Consider the following 17,601-nt stretch of genomic DNA (forward strand, 5'->3'; position numbering starts at 1 on the left):
AAGTTTGGCAACTGAAGTGTTGAGATACACAACTCATTAATGATTTTCTCTTTTAGAGAGAACCATTGAGTGTCCCAGCTGTGATGATTTTATGAGGCAAGACTTGCCCCCAACAAACCTACCCATGAAGTTCGTTCAGCGTCAATGCACCCCTTCAGCCCTGTATTGAATGATGGAGAATAAAACATTATGGTCTTTGGTCAAATTGAAAATTAAGTAAAATCATCTGTGGCAGTTGTTTGTCGTTTGAATTCTGTCATTTTTGCCCTTGCCTCAGACTGCAAACAATACAGGTGTTGTAACGAAATCGGTGACCTATCGAAAACAGATTAGCAAAACTGGCAAGCAACAGCAAAGAATTACAATTGGTTTAGCACATTTGTTCGTACTCAAATCACAAAACTCTTAGCACACACTTAACACAAGTCTGTGATTAAACTGGATACTTTTTTGATTGCTTTCACACAGAATGCCTTGAATGACTGCAATATTTGTGTTAAAATCATTATAGTTACATTTCATGAGACAGCGTAGTTCTGCCAGGAAAATTAGCTATCGATGAGCCATATTGTTGTTGACCCTTTACCTCAAAAGTCAGATTTACATAACGGTCTGGCGGCTGGCGCACACCTGCAAGGATCACAATGTAGACTTACAATGTAAATGGGTGTGTGAGTGTTGCCTATGAGTATAATTCACAGCACAGAATAGAATCTCAATGAGTTGTCAGTGAGTAGGCCTACATGAGCATCTGGTGCATAATCACACATTAAGTCGCGGACCCATCAGGATAGGACTGATGAGTGGAGCATCAGGGAGTCAGGTGGCTGAGCGGTTAGAGAATCGGGCTAGTAATCAGAAGGCCGCTGGTTCGATTCCCGGCCGTGTCATATGACGTTGTGTCCTTGGGCAAGGCACTTCAACATACTTGCCTCGGGGGGAATGTCCCTGTACTTACTGTAAGTCGCTCTGGATAAGAGCGTCTGATAAATTACTAAATGTAAATGCATAACACCAAAAACAAAATAGCCTGTGGCTGTCTTGATTTACTACCGAGTGGTGCAGCTCAGGCTACTGCTCTCATCTAGTGTTAGACTGTGGTAATGCACACTACTCCCATATAACCAGTGGAATAAATCGTTTTCACAAAGTGCAGTGATACACGTCCCGTCACAGCAATTTAAAATGTTCTAGAAGAGGGGTTTTGTGTTGGCCTCAGAGGCATGTATACCAGAACATGACATCGAGACATGTTATCATTCTTCATGTTGAATTTACACTCACACAGAGAAGCCTGACTCACCTTCTGAAAGCTATGACTTTACCTTCGTTCATCCAGCTTCATAGAGAGAACCCAATGACATGGTTTTTGTTTTTTTTATTGAGTAAAAATCTGAGGATGGGCAGTATTTTTGTGAGTCAATGTTTGTAATAGTTGGTAAATGCAAAAAGAGCCCAGCCTGTGTGTGTTGGGCGTCTGGTTTTGGAGAGAGGCCCTCTCTTACTGGAGGATAAATGTAAGAGTAGGGAGAGGTTGAGAAAGGTGGGCCATTTGGCTGGTCCTTCTCCCTCCCCCGGGGAGAGGAGACGCCAGGTCTGGTATCAGCCCTTTGAGGCTTATCCAGAAAGATAGTGGAGTTGTATGAGGCATCATATAATGCAATCAGAGGTTCTTGATCAGAAATAGCTGTGTTGAAGGTTTGACTCTATGCTACAGATGAAATAGATCCCCAGTTGGGCACCAACTCCCACTGAGATGTCCTCTACCTTTGCAATGTCCTTTCCATCCATATGTAGTCAAATGTCACATTCAGCACAGAAGGGGTTCCCACTCACGCATGGGCGTTGCTTTAGGGGGGGACGCTCGGTAGTACCCACCAATATTTTAAGGTGACAAAATTGTCCCCACCAATATTTTAGCGAACTACTTTGTGCTGCTATTTGGATCGATTCCAACGACCAGGACAAGAAACGTTGTCATTTGATTGAACCCGAAGCGGGGAGGGTTGATATAATTAATCATTATTTGATTAATAATATCAAAATAACACTGTATACAATATTCTAGGAGGGTTAAACTTGCTAGCCATAGGATATGCTACAAAATGAATGAACCATTTTGTAAGCAGGAAAGACAGCTTCAAACCACTACAGATGTAGAGGAGGCTAATGAAACAGCATCAGGTCTTCAGGTGAGGTTCTAATTAGAACCTATGTCAAATTGTCAATTCATTTGGAGTTATCAGCATTGCTTTTTTGTTTTAGATTGCTCAACCAATAATCATATTTATTCAAGCATGGACTATTTTAGGGAGTCAGGTGGCTGTATGGTGGTTAGGGAGTCGGGCTAGTAATCTGAAGGTTACCGGTTTAATTCCCGGCTGTGCAAAATGATGTTGTGTCCTTGGGCAAGGCACTTCACCCTACTTGCCTCGGGAAGAATGTCCTTGTACTTACTGTAAGTCGCTCTGGATAAGAGCGTCTACTAAATGTAAATGTATTTGATTATTTATAGGAGTAACCCAGTAAAGATGCTGTTAGGTTTAACTAGTTTAACTTTAGAGTACTATAAACACAAGAGCCTGTTGTCTAAACAAAACGCAAAAAGAATCACTATCTTACATTTAGTCATTTAGCAGACTTGCCCAAGGACACAACGTCAGTTGGCAACCGGGAATCGAACTGGCAACCTTCGGATTACTAGCCCGATTCCCTCACCGCTCAGCCACCTGACTCCCGTCTTCTAGTCACTAAAAGTTCACTTCTCAGCCTTGGGGTGGTGGGCGGGTGTCCCCACCAAATCTGAGACCAAACCTACGCCCTTGCACTCACGAGCAGCACAGGGGTCTTTGCCATTTATGAAAAGCCCACAACAAATACAGTATCTTGCATTCATCCCTCTGGCCCACACTCCCCCTTCACACCTGGGTCCCCCTGAAATATAAGCATCACATGAAAGCATGAAGGAAACATTTGGCACAAAGCAAATAGGAACGTCATATTATATTCAGCTGGTTTCCTTTGATTTAGAAATCTTCTGGAAAAAATTATCTCCAATACTTTTGTTTATCTAGTGTATATCATTTTCAATGTATTTTGGGCACTGTCAGGACACAGTAGGATATGTGAATACAAACGGGGTATTTCTAGAATCACACAAGCACAATTCATCTTGGGAATTACATGTATTTATTTACCCATAAAACAGTCCACATATAATGTATTTCATAATACTGTTTGATTAGGAATATGTTTGTTAGTGAAAGGGTTATCCTATAAGGATTGAAGAATGCTGACAGAACTGTGATCAATGGTTCAGAGATGAGTGTCTTGGGGGGCTTCAGTCTGTGTATATTTGTCAGTTAAAATGAGAGCAGGACGTTAGCTGAACTTTTGGTACAACTCTAAGTTTGGGGAAAGGGAAGTGTGCTGTGAAGCATGTAACATAAAATACACTCAGGATTCTGCTTTGTGAAGGTTGTATTTATGTCAGTCATGTTGAGAGATCAGCTGAGTGAGTGCACACAAGTACAAACTACATTCCAGTGACACTAGAATGCGCTAGTCCAGCTGTTACTCTGCTGCTCTGAGGAAAAGCCCCAAGAAAGAGGATTAGGGTTAGATAACCCTTCACAGGCAATTGTGGTTATTATGTCCACCCGTAATCTCTAATAGTCTTTCACAAATTACGTGATTGTTTTCATTTTCCTCATTCACAGCCTAAAGTCAATTCAAACATCATCAGTCACCTAACATTATACTTGATTTCTCTTGTCGAGAAATAACATGCGTTCACCACAATAATTCCTACCTAAATAAATACTTTTGACATTTACAGTAAAATATAAAGCAATCCTGTCCTTTCAACAGTTCAAACATATTTACATACAACAGAAAATAATGCTAAAACCTACATGAAAATATTTAAAGACTGCAATTTCAGTCTTACTCCATGTTATGTAGCATATTACGAAGTGTACTGAATTATGTGTGTGTGATTACATATGTTGTGTATCATAGATCTGAAGACTCAGACATGTATGAAACAGTATGGGGAGTTTAATAAGGATGATTTTTTTTTTAAAGATGGGTGAACAACTGAAAAAAGCTTAATTAATCGGTGAGATGACTGAAAGCTAAATAACTTACTGACCATAGCCCTCTGGGTAACAGTTCTTACAATCTAAAATGAAAACAGAATGGCAACTAATACATAAATCTCTTCATAATTATGAATTGACGATACTGAGTTAAGTACTATACACACATTAAGATAGTAAAAGAAAAGAAAGCATTTGGTGGATACAACATGTTCATAGTAAAACTATAAAATATCTCCTGTAGATTTTATGTAGATGCTCAAAAAGGAAACCCTTTTTATGCAGAGACAGCAACTGTTCAGCGTTAAAGTAACTTTAGATGACTGATTAATACATGTTGATAGTTAGTTGAGAATCTGCTGTATATAACATCTGCAGATGGAATATTATCAAATAATTGTGACATTGTACAAGAGTGTTTGTTTGTGTGTGTGCGTGAGTGGGTGGGTGCGTGTATTTGTGAGAGGAATATTCTTTTTCAAATTTTTTAAATAGAAAATTAGCAATTTCCAATCCAAAGTCCTTTTATTAGAAAACCAAATTAGTTTGGTTGCATGCCAAATACGTTTTTGTCAGTGTTTTGTGTTTCTCCAGTAAAAATAAACCTGAGGAACGAACACCTCTCACCAAATGATCAACATTACATATGCAAAGTGGCCCATTATGACATACAAAAGATTTCATTTATATGTCAAAGTTGCAGATCTCTTACTGGCCAATCGTACTTGATCATGGGCGGAGACTAGACAGAGAAGACTCCTTAAGGCTCCAGAGAGACTACAGAGAGAGACTCAACCAGAAACAGCAGTAACCAGACAGATGATCAACCAGAGAGAAACAAGCTTCCAGAGACTAGATACAGGATCCAGAGAGACGAGACAGAGAACAAAGAGAGAGCTGAGTTATGGAGACACATCACTGTGACACATGTGGGAAGAGCCTTTCTTCATCCAGTAGCCTCAAGCAGCACATGAGGATCCACACTGGAGAGAAGCCCTACAGCTGTGACCTCTGTGGTAAAACCTTTAGACAGGCTGGGGAATTAACAGTTCACCGCAGAATCCACACTGGAGAGAAGCCCTACAGCTGTGACCATTGTGGAAAAACCTTTAAACAGGATGGCAATTTAAGAGCTCATAGCAGGATCCACACTGGAGAGAAGCCCTACAGCTGTGACCATTGTGGAAAAACCTTTAGACAGGCTTGCAATTTAAGAGCTCATAGCTGGATCCACACTGGAGAGAAGCCCTACAGCTGTGACCTCTGTGGTAAAACCTTTAGACAGGCTGGGGAATTAACAGTTCACCGCAGAATCCACACTGGAGAGAAGCCCTACAGCTGTGACCATTGTGGAAAAACCTTTAAACAGGCTGGCAATTTAAGAGCTCATAGCAGGATCCACACTGGAGAGAAGCCCTACAGCTGTGACCTTTGTGGTAAAACCTTTAGCCGGGCTGACACTTTCAGAGCTCATAGCAGGATCCACACTGGAGAGAAGCCCTACAGCTGTGACCTATGTGGTCAAACATTTAGCCGTGCTAACCATTACACTTATCACCGCAGGATCCACACAGGAGAAAAGCCCTACAGCTGTGACCTCTGTGTTAAAACCTTTAGCCGTGCTAGCAGTTATGCAGTTCACCGCAGGATCCACACAGGAGAAAAGCCCTACAGCTGTGACCTCTGTGTTAAAACCTTTAGCCGTGCTAGCAGTTATGCAGTTCACCGCAGGATCCACACTGGAGAGAAGCCCTACAGCTGTGACCTCTGTGGTAAAACCTTTAGCCGGGCTGACCATTTCAGAGCTCACTGCCGGACCCACACAGAAGAGAATATATAACCAGCACACACATTTTTTATTTTTGTTTACTTTATTATAGTTTCATGATCATGTTTTTTTGATTATCTAAAGAAAGTCTTATTTAGAGTCATTTTGACACCATACTTTCAGAGTCAAGTGCCTCTATAGATACAATGTTGTACAATGTAATATCATTTTTTGTTAAGTTTGGCAACTGAAGTGTTGAGATACACAACTCATTAATGATTTTCTCTTTTAGAGAGAACCATTGAGTGTCCCAGCTGTGAATGATTTTATGAGGCAAGACTTGCCCCCAACAAACCTACCCATGAAGTTCGTTCAGCGTCAATGCACCCCTTCAGCCCTGTATTGAATGATGGAGAATAAAACATTATGGTCTTTGGTCAAATTGAAAATTCAGTAAAATCGTCTGTGGCAGTTGTTTGTCGTTTGAATTCTGTCATTTTTGCCATTGCCTGAGACTGCAAACAATACAGGTGTTGTAACGAAATCGGTGACCTATCGAAAACAGATTAGCAAAACTGGCAAGCAACAACAAAGAATTACAATTGGTTTAGCACATTTGTTCGTACTCAAATCACAAAACTCTTAGCACACACTTAACACAAGTCTGTGATTAAACTGGATACTTTTTTGATTGCTTTCACACAGAATGACTTGAATGACTGCAATATTTGTGTTAAATCATTGTAGTTACATTTCGTGAGACAGCGTAGTTCTGCCAGGAAAATTAGCTATGGATGAGCCATATTGTTGTTGACCCTTTACCTCAAAAGTCAGATTTACATAACGGTCTGGCGGCTGGCGCACACCTGCGAGGATCACAATGTAGACTTGCAATGTAAATTGGTGTGTGAGTGTTGCCTAGGAATATAATTCACAGCACAGAATAGATTCTCAATGAGTTTTCAGTGAGTAGGCCTACATGAGCATCTGTTGCATAATCATACATTAAGTCGCGGACCCATCACGATAGGACTGATGAGTGGAGCATCAGACCAAAAACAAAATAGTCTGTGGCTGTCTTGATTTACTACCGAGTGGTGCAGCACAGGCTACCGCTGCCATCTAGTGGTAGACTGTGGTAATGCATGCAACCACACTCCCATGTTAAGAGTGGAATACATCGTTTTCACAAAGTGCAGTGATACACGTCCCGTCGCAGCAATTTAACATGTTCCAGAAGAGGGGTTTTGTGTTGGCCTCAGAGGCATTTATACCAGAACATGACATCAAGACATGTTATCATTCTTCATGTTGAATTTACATTCACACAGAGAAGCCTGACGCCTTCTGAAGGGTATGACTTTACCTTCGTTCATCCAGCTTCATAGACAGAACCAAGTGACATGTTTACATTTTAGTCATTTAGCAGACGCTCGTATCCCGTATTACATGTTTATTTTTAGTACAAAAGTAGAAGTACAAATCTTAGGATGGGCAGTATTTTTGTGAGTTAATCTTAATATTTGGTAAATGCGAAAATAGCCCAGCCTGTGTGTGTTGGGCGTCTGGTTTTGGAGAGAGGCCCTCTCTTACTGGATGATAAATGTAAGAACCTTAAGGTTCCTTATATAAATAGTATTTCGCAAACCTGGACTTTGTGTTCACAAAAAATGTTCACCTTTATTGGAACATTTCATATGAATCATCTTAGACCAACAGATCAATGATCAGTAAATATGCAGGATGAAAAAGATATAATGACTGATTGATGGCTGATTGGATGTTGCAGTGTTGTGGTCATGTGAGCCCCAGACTGATGGCTGATTGGATGTTACAGTGTTGTGGTCATGTGACCCCCAGACTGATGGCTAATTGGATGTTACAGTGTTGTGCTTCCAACACTGACAGGATGTGTGTGTGACTCTCTACTGACAAGGCTGGTGGCAGAGACCACTGGACACCATGTGTGTATACGTGTGTGTGTGTATACGTGTGTACGCGTGTGTGTGCTGAAGCTTCAGAATGTCACCCTCACACACCCTCCCTTAGACACGGCTGGAGTTTGAACATGTATTTAACACAGATGTTGTTACGGTTATTTTAGGGTTCCTCTTTTTAGATCATGTGAATAACCTTCTACTTTATCTGTCTCTCTTTGTCTCTCTCTGTCTCTCTCTCTCTGTGTTGGTCTCTGTGACAGTTTCATATAATAATCTCCTAGTTTTACTCGCTGCACTGAAATAAAAACCCATATAGAATTCCTCTGTGTTTGCAGGTTATTTGAAAGTGTTTGTATCAGAAGACCTGTGTGTGTGTGTGTGTGTTTGTTTTCACCCTGGGCCTTAGGGGAGATCATTGTCATGGTAACCGCAGTGGAGTGTCTGTAACCGGGAAGAACAAAATGCTCATATCCTCTTTTTACGTTTTTACACTGAACAGGCAGAACACACACACACACATGATGAGACAGTCCTTCTCTCATTCCGAAGAGAGTAGGACTTCCTCCCTCTGTACCTGTCAGTCCAGACGCAAACACGCTCACACACTGTCTCTCACACACTCTCTCTCACACACAGAAGGAGAACCACACAGAAGAACTTCAAAAAGGTACAGTCTTCCATCCCTCGCTCTTTTTCTGCAGTTTACAGAACATTTACATGTAGTCATTTAGCAGACACTCTTATCCAGAGCGACTTACAGTAAGTACAGGGACATTCCCCCAAGGCAAGTAGGGTGAAGTGCCTTGCCCAAGGACTACACAGCCGGGAATCGAACTAGCAACCTTCTGATTACTAGCCCGATTCCCTAACCTCAGCCACCTGACTCCCTAACATGCTTGACTAACCCCTCCCTCTCTCTCTCTCCAGCCATGCCTTTGCCACTCTTCTTCCTCCTCCTCCTCTCCGGGGGTCAGAGGTCAGATCCGGGGGTGAGGTCTGAGGGGGGGACGGCGTGCGGCTGTGACGCGCGTCAGGTGTGTGACTGCTCCTCCAGGAACCTGACCCTTATCCCCAAGGTCCCTCTCCACGTCGTCGCCCTCGACCTCTCCCTCAACCGCCGCGGTGACCAACGCCGACCTCGCTGCCTACGCTCGCCTCACCACCCTGCGTCTCCATGGCAACCGCCTTTGGAGCGTGGCGGGGAGGGCGTTCCGGTCGCAAGGGAGACTGGAGCGTCTGGACCTGTCGGCCAATCAGCTGGCCAGCCTGAACGCTGATTGGTTCACAGGGCTGCTGTCTCTCACTCACCTCAATCTTCTGGACAACCCCTACAGGTAGGTGTGTGTGTGTGTGAGGGAAGGAGTGTGTATGTGAGGGAAGGAGTGTGTGTGTGAGGTAAGGAGTGTGTGTGTGAGGGAAGGAGTGTGTATGTGAGGGAAGGAGTGTGTGTGTGAGAGAAGGAGTGTGTGTGTGAGAGAGAGAGTTTGAAGGAGGGAGTGTGCCCTATATTGATCTCACCCCTGCCCCGCCCAGGTCCCTGGGCCCCCGCCCCCTGTTCCAGGGCCTGCTGTCCCTACGGACCCTCCGCCTGGGGGGCCCCTCCCTGGAGGAGCTCCGGAGCCACGACCTGGCAGGGGTGGGCCGGCTGGACCTCCTGGAGCTGCACGCCAACCACCTCCGCCACTACGACCCGGGTTCCCTGTCCCGGCCCTGGCCCCTGGGCGCTGCCACCCTCAGCCTGCGGGAGCCCTTCCTGACCAACCAGACGCTGGCGGAGGCTGTCCTGGATGACGTGTCGTACCCAGAGACGCCGCAGACCCTGTGCGACCTCCAGATGGCCGGGAACGTGTCGGTGCGTCCGTTTGCCGCCGTGGCACGGCGCCGCGTGCGCTCGCTGTCGCTAAGCAACACCTCGCTGTCGGATGAAACATTGGTCGACTTCCTGGAGGTGACGGACGGGACGCCGCTCAGCTTCCTGTCGCTGCAGGATGTGAGGTTGGTGGGGACGGGGCACCTGGAGCAAGCGCGGAAGACACAGCATGAGGGGTTTGACACGTTCTACCTGAGGAACGTGGAGATCGTCAACCTGTACCATTTCAGCTCCATGCAGGAGCTGGGGTTCCTGCTGCAGTACCCCCGACAGGTGTCTGTCATCTGGGCCAAGGTGAGGGGGGGGAGGGGGATCTGAACATCCCAGATTCAGATCCATTCTTGCGCTCTGGCAGAGATGGGACATCACAATTTATTTTTCTGAAAAGTATCTGTACATTCTACTTCTCACATTTTCAAGCCAGGCTTGAAGTTCAGTTCAAGTAAATATGAATAGTTCACGTTCATAGTTCACCATTTAAATTCTGAACTCGTTCATAGTTCAGTTCATTTCATAGTTTTAAGGTGGAAAGTGAGAATGAAAGACTTAACTTGTTTTTTAACCCTTAGATGCATGAGGTCTAAATATTTCCGACGCTCCCTGCATGAAGTCGAACACACCTGTTGTCTTGGAATACGTTGCTTGTTTGGTCTACATGTGTGTGAAATGAATCATGGGTAACGTAGTGCAAAGTCGAGTTAGTTGGTTTAGGGTAGGCTACATAGCGAAAATTTTACAGGCACTGAGCAACGACATGGTGCAAGCATTCGATTTAGACATCATCTCTCCTCAGGAGAAGGAAAACATTCCGTAACGTTTTAGCTAGACCTCAGATAATATGAACATGTTCATCGTTCAATTCATTATTTGTCATTAAGTTGCGTTCAGTTCATCGTTCTCATAAAAATTAACGTGTTTAATGAACGCGTTCTTTTGAACTCGTTCATGCACAACTCTGCATTTCACGCACAACAAACATAAGCTAGTCTATGAAGCTACCATGGAGCTGTACTCTTGTACTCTGCTGTAATCTACTCTGTTTTAGGCTTCTCTGTTCTCCTCTCCCCTCTCCTCTTCTCTCCTTTCAATGTGTGTGAACAAAAAATTCTATAGCTTGGAAAAGAAAGTTTCCCAAAACATGTCTACAGATGAAAAAAAAAAAAAAAGTTTCTACAAGTTGAAAGAATATTTTCGAAAAAAAAGTTACAATTTTTTTTTTCATCATTGATGAGTACTTGATGAGGACTCAGCCATACTATACTGTACTATACCGTATTGTTTCTTAAAAAGAATACAATAAAGTTTAGATTTATTTCTTCCGAAAGGTTGAAAAGATTTTCTCACAGTTTTTTTTTAAATCATTGATGAGGACTCTACTGTACTGTATTGTGCTCTGCCTAAATCAGTTTGAGGCCTCTCTGTTCTCTCTCTCTCTCTCTCTCTCTCTCTCTCTCTCTCTCTCTCTCTCTCTCTCTCTCTCTCTCTCTCTCTCTCTTCTCTCCTTTCACTGTGTGAAAAAAACTTGTAACTGTTCTGTGTCGTGTGTAAAACAATTACATTTTGAAATTTAATTTCAAATGTAATGTCATGTTTTCGAAAAAAAGGTTTGAAAAAAAGTTTCACAAAAGAAGTTTCCATCATTGATAAGTACCCCCCTCCCTCCTCCATCCCTTCCCTTCTCTCCCCCTCCCCTCTCTCCTCTTTCCCCACTCCTCCCCTCCCTTCCCCAGGCCTTCGTCCTCCACTGCTTCACCTCCGTCCTCCTGACCAACCTCCAGTACCTGGACCTGAGTGAGAACCTCCTGACCGACCACACCCTGGCAGAGACGCTCTGCTACGGGGCTGGCATCCTCCGGAACCTCCGGGTCCTCAACGTCAGCTCCAACGCCATCAAGTCCCTCGCCCTGGCCGGCCGCCTGGTGGCACGCCTGGAGAGGCTCACTCACCTGGACATCAGCGGGAATGCCCTGGCCTCCATGCCCAGGGCCTGCTCCTGGCCGGCCTCCCTCAGGTTCCTCAACCTCTCCTGGGCCTCTCTGCGGACGGTCACCCCCTGCCTGCCCAGCACCCTGGAGGTAGGGGTGCACTGACGCCACCGGTACACACTAAGAAGTCTGTGTTACTGAGGACTGGGTTTTAACAGCCCCCTAAAGCAGATGGAGGTTCTAGATCAGGGGTGTTCCCCCCTGGTCCTCAGGGTCCGCTGTTCTGCATGTTCTAGATGTTTCCCTGCTCCGGCACACCTGATTCTAATGAATGGGTCGTTATCAAGCTTCCACAGAGCCTCATAATATATGTTAAACATAATATTTACATAAGATCTCTTTAAAAAATATATATATATTTGTGTTTTTTTAATATTAAACTATTCCACAGAAATGGCTTCAACATATCATATTTAACCTCTGACATCTGTGTGTGGAGGTGTTGGACCTGAGCCACAACGACCTGACCAGCCTGGGTGTGGTGCTTCCCAGGCTGAGAGAGCTGCTCCTCTCTGGGAACAAGATGCTGGCTCTGCCCTCCCCCTGGAAGACCCCCAACCTGGAGCTGCTGGTCGTCACCACCAACGCCCTCAGCGACTTCTCCCCCGACGACCTACGACCTTTCGGGCGTCTGCGAGAGCTGCAGGCCGGCGGAAACAACTTCCTGTGCTCCTGCTCCTTCGTGGCGTTCATGGCGACGGCGTTGTCCAGGGCGACGGTGGAGGGGACGGGAGCGGGAGGTGTGGGGGTGCGTCTCACGGACGATCCGGACAGCTACGTCTGTGATTCTCCGCTGTGGGTGCGGGGCGAGAGGGTGGGCGGGGTGAGGTTCTCGGTGGTGGACTGTCACCGCCTGGCGTTCGTGGCGTCTCTGTGTGGCGTCTCCCTCCTCGCCGCTGGCCTCCTCGCTGCCCTCCTCCACCGGCTGCACGTCCTCTGGTACCTCCGGATGATGTGGGCGTGGCTATCTGCCAACCGCAGCGCCAGGCGCCGTCGCCAAGACCGCAGCCGTCTCCTCGGCAACGACGACCCCGTCAGCGACTCCTCGAGGTTCAGCTACGACGCCTTCGTCTCCTACAGCGAGCAGGACGCCGACTGGGTGGAGCACTTCCTGGTTCCGGAGCTTGAAGAGGACTCCAGCTCCCAGGATGCACCTCTGTCCCTCTGCCTCCACAAGAGGGACTTCCTGCCGGGCAAGTGGATCGTTGACAACATCCTCATCGCCATGGAGAACAGCCGGCACACCATCTTTGTCCTGTCGGGGCACTTTGTGCGGTCGGACTGGTGCCGCTACGAGCTGGAGTTCTCACACCTGCGGATGTTCCAGGGCGACCAGGACGAGGCGGCCATCTTGGTTCTGCTGGAGCCGCTGGGGGAGAAGGACGTCCTCCGCAGGTTCTGCCGGCTCAGGAGGATGATGAGCTCCAGAACCTTCCTGCAGTGGCCCCGGGACGAGCAGGGGAGGGAGGAGTTCTGGAGCAGCCTGAGGGCTGCTGTGAGGGGGGATGACTGAACACACGTACACACACACACACACGTGTACACACACACACACGTGTACACACACGAGCATGCAAGCATATTGACAGTTATTTTCTTTCTAATGTTTCTTTTTTATTCAACACGTTGAGCAGCATCATTTGCCGTAGCCATGACAACAACACATCTGTAAACAGCTTAAAATCACCTGGGGGCTATTGCACAAAAGTAGAATAAAGAAATCCAGGATAACTGAAAAAGCGCAGCTTGACTTAGTGTTATCCGCTCATCGCGGCTTATTCGGTTGCACGTTTGCCAAACCAGGATGAGAAGGTGCCGCTATGTCAATCCAGATGTACATAGTTGGGATAAGTGCACCTTCACGGCTTTCTTAAATAGACCATGGTATCGATCACAGATTTACTGATGCAGAAATGGAAAAGACGCGTGTGGCATATTTTTCACCCGCTGAGCAGCAACTAATTATGGAAATTGAAGCATAGTGAAGCATATAATATGCAAAAAAGGAAATACGGCTGCTGTTATTAAACAGAGAGAAAAGCCTGGCAGACAATCGCGGACCGACTGAATGCGTAAGGATTGAAAAATATCTACTTGGAAAGTTGTACACTCTGTTTTAATTGCTTTTAATATGCTTGTTTTATGTGTTGGTTGTATTGCTGTATCTGTGTTTATGTGCTAAATGTGCTGGTTTTACTGTAAAGTGTCTTTGAGTAGCCTACCATGTAAAGCACTATGTAAATAAAATGTATTATTATTTAGCCTACTTTGCCTTAAAAGTGAGCAGAGGGAATTAATTTTCCTCCGGAAATGTACCCTAAAAACTAGGCCTAATTTCAAACCCTTATTCACAATGCAAGAACATGTTTTACAACCATATGCACAAATCTCTAATTCGAAATATCTTTCTACAATTAATGTTCATACAGAACAAACATGACTGGACAAAAAAGATCCTGGCAACAAGTCAAGATAAAATATAAAAACATTTTGCAGGTTGGTAAGTGCCTTAACAGTTTGCAAATGTAGAAATTACTTACAAGATGCCGGCTCACATATTTGATCAAGGGGGGGGGGGGGGGCTTCACCCCAGCTGATGAATTGGCCCTTGTTTTAAACCAAGGAAGGCCTGTGATGGAAGGGATTCAGGGTGGGACAGCTACTGACTACCTGCAAAAACTGCCCTCTTCATACAAGGTACTTGTTTAGTTTTAGCGTCTCACAAATCACCCACAAAAGAATCAGTGAAAATAAACGTTCAGAACTGTTATTAAAAAACCTTGTCCCAAAATAGTTTATTAAGCCTGGAATTTTCAAAGACTGTGGAGCTAGCGTGGCTGATCACGTTTTAATTACAGTCGGACATGGCATGCACAGCAATGGCGTCTATAAAAGTATCATGTCACAAATTTTTCCAATTTGTACATGACATCTGTTTTTGGATACGTTTATTCGGTTTAACCTTTACTGTAGATGCGTGAGTTCAAAATATTTCCGACGCTTCCACCAGTTATTTTTACAAAACGGCAGCTAGGTAGCTTTAATTAGCTTCCGTTACCTAGCAACCTAGCATAATACTCGTAGCAATGCTACTACCTGCTAGTGTTACTTGTTAGCCTACTAATTGTAAATTTTGAAGCCATACTATAGCGTTTGTCATATAGTTTTTGTCTATCGGAAAATAGTCGGTTGGAATGTTCAGAATCACACGTGCGAAGCTACGATGTGGGGCCGTGCTTTCGAACGATCACATATGTGCAATGCTACTCCTTTAATATCAATATGCTAAAATGATGTACATAAACTACATTAGACTTTCATTTCTGTACAGATTATCCTACCACCGTCACACGGCCTAGCACTGTGTCCCTGGGAAATGATGGTAAAGTAATGAATGACCGTTTAAAACAGTGACAATAATTGTATGAGCCATGGCAACCCTAAAGGGAGTTAGATTAACTAACTAAAGTTCGGGAGGAAGATAGCGCACCAAGACTCCTCCTATACTCCAATCAAGCAAATCGCAAAAGCACGGAAGAATGCGCACCAACTCCAATCAACTTCACACGCATCAGCCTAGCGAAAACACGGAAGAATGCGACCAAACTCCCGGTATCAATTACGAGGCTTGTATAAAGTGTCTTCCGTTGCTCTGATCCTTGTGCTAGCATGTTTTTGTCTTTCGACTTTTCGTGCACCCCGCTGCTGTTCTGCCTGCCGACTGCCGACTCTGCCACCTGCTTCGTTGCCGCCGCCTCTGCTGCTCCCGCTCTGCTGCGGTCCGGCTCGCCCGTTCTCCCGGCTCCGGCTGTTCGCCTCCCGCCCTCATGGACGTCCTGGACCTCCACCCGTCCGACGAGGAGTTTCCCTCCCGGCTGGAGCGCCGGTCCCGCCCTCGGCGTTCTGGCCGCGTCCCCGAGGCCTCCGGCCGCTCTTCGTGCGGCGCTGCTCCGACCTCCTCGGCTTCCCCGGTTCCCGCGGCTTCTCCTGCTGGTCCCGTGCGTCGGCCCGACCGCCTCCCGCGGTCTCCGCCCCCCCGGCCTTCCTGCCGGGATCACTCCAGGCGTCCCTCCCGGTCTCGGTGGCTGCCTGCACCGGCCCCGGTTTCTCCTCCTCGCCCTCTCCTTAGCCTTCCCGGCCTCGCCTCTCGCGACCACGGGGGGCCCCGCTTCTCCTCCTCCGCCGGCTCTTCGCGCCGCTCCTCGTCCCTCGCCTCCCGGCGCTGCCCTCCGATTGGACCGTCGCCGGCCTGCAGCGCCTCCTCCGGGCTCGGGGGCTGCTTTTCAGCCGGTCCGATCCAAAGGCCAGGCTGTTCGCCCTCTGTTTCAGGGAGTCCGTGGGCCGGTGCGCCTCCCCGCTCCGCCCCTCTCTTGCTGCCGGGCGTGGGGTCGTGGCCGGCGCCTTCCTGCCCCCTGCCTTGCCCGCGTCCCTCTTTCCCCTGCCCCCCCTCCCCGCCTCCTCTGTCCCTGCTCCGGCTCCCGCCCTCGCCAACCTTCCTGGGCTGTTTGCGGCGTTCCTCGCCTCTATGGCGCCCCCCTGCCCCGTGCCTGCCCCTGCGTGCCCTCTGCAGATGGCTCCGCTCCGGCCACCCCCCCCGCCCTGGCTGCTGCCCTTCCTGCCGGTCCCCTGCCCACCCCTCCCTTCACGCTGGCCACGGCGCCTCCCCCAGTCCGCCCCGCGGCCCCCTCTGCCTCCCGGCCTTCCCCCGTGTCTTCTGCCCTCCGGGCCGCCATCCTGCTGGGTAACTATGTGGACCTGGCTGACCTTCTCCTCCCCTCCAAGGTTTCCACCCCCCGTACCATTGACGGGACCTGCGGCGCCGTCTTGCTCCGTCACCCCGACCCCGCCCGGCGCCGGGAGCTCACACCTGCGGAGTTCGCCTACGCCTTCTCCCTGTACCGGAACGTTGTCTGCTCCTCCTTTCCCGGGCGCCGTGCGGAGCTGGACGACGACCTCACCTTGGTCCTGCAGCTCGCCCTGCGGTTCGGGGGCTCCGGCTTCTTCACCTACCACGTCCGGTTTGCCTCCGAGGCCGCAGGGCGGCTGCAGCAGTTTAATGAGTCCACCTACTGGGGCGTGCTGGACAGCCAAGCCTATTGCCGGGTCTTCGCCGCCCGGTCCGCCCTGCCCTGTTCCCTGTGCAGCGCCCCCTCTCATCCGTCGGATCAACAAAGGCCGATCAGACTCCATCACCGCCATGCCCTTCATCCGTCGCCTCACCTGGCTTTCAGTCACACATCAGTTCATAATCAAAGCCGCTCACATCCCCGGTCACCACAACACCATTGCCGACTCTCTCTCTCGTCTCTCCCTGCAGAAATTCAGGCGCTTGGCCCCAGAGGCGGACCCCCTTCCCACTCCGGTCCCTCCGTATTCCTATACGATCTTCCCGTAACGGCACCCCTCCACGACCTCCACCTCCATACCCAGGACGTCATCCTCCAAGGTCTGTCCCCCCGTACACTCTCCACCTACTGGACAGCCTGGAAAAGCTTCAGGTCCTTCCACACCATTCACCACCTCACATTCCCCTCATTCAACCTCCTTTCCATCACCAGCTTCATCTCATACGCTCACGCGCACCTCTCTATCCGCACTTCCACCATCCACACATACCTCAGCGGCATCAACTTCTTCTGCAAGTTGCTCTCCGGTTCCCCCTGCACAGCCATCTCCAACAGCCAGACCTCCGCTCTCCCTCTGCACGACTCCCCCTCACTGCCGACCTACTAGCCGCCTGCATCACCACACTGCGGTCTGGCTACTCCTCCCCTTCCACTGACTCCACCCTGGAGGCTATGTTCCTACTGGCTTTCTTCGGCTTTCTGAGGTGCTCCGAATTCACGTCCACCTCCTCCACTTTCGACCCTTCTGCTCACCCATGCGTCTCTGACATCACCCTACACACTCATTTTCTCTCTGAAACGCAGCAAGACCA

The 17,601-nt window shown here is 47.7% G+C and overlaps 2 pseudogenes; both read left to right on the plus strand.

The window, feature by feature from the left end:
- Positions 1-17,601, plus strand: part of LOC136940949 (zinc finger protein 721-like) — a 77,356-nt pseudogene that overhangs the window by 43,393 nt on the left and 16,362 nt on the right.
- Positions 8,738-13,919, plus strand: LOC136940955 (toll-like receptor 2; annotated as a pseudogene).

The sequence above is a fragment of the Osmerus mordax genome, chromosome 3, assembly GCF_038355195.1.
Source record: "Osmerus mordax isolate fOsmMor3 chromosome 3, fOsmMor3.pri, whole genome shotgun sequence".
Lineage (NCBI taxonomy): Eukaryota > Metazoa > Chordata > Actinopteri > Osmeriformes > Osmeridae > Osmerus > Osmerus mordax.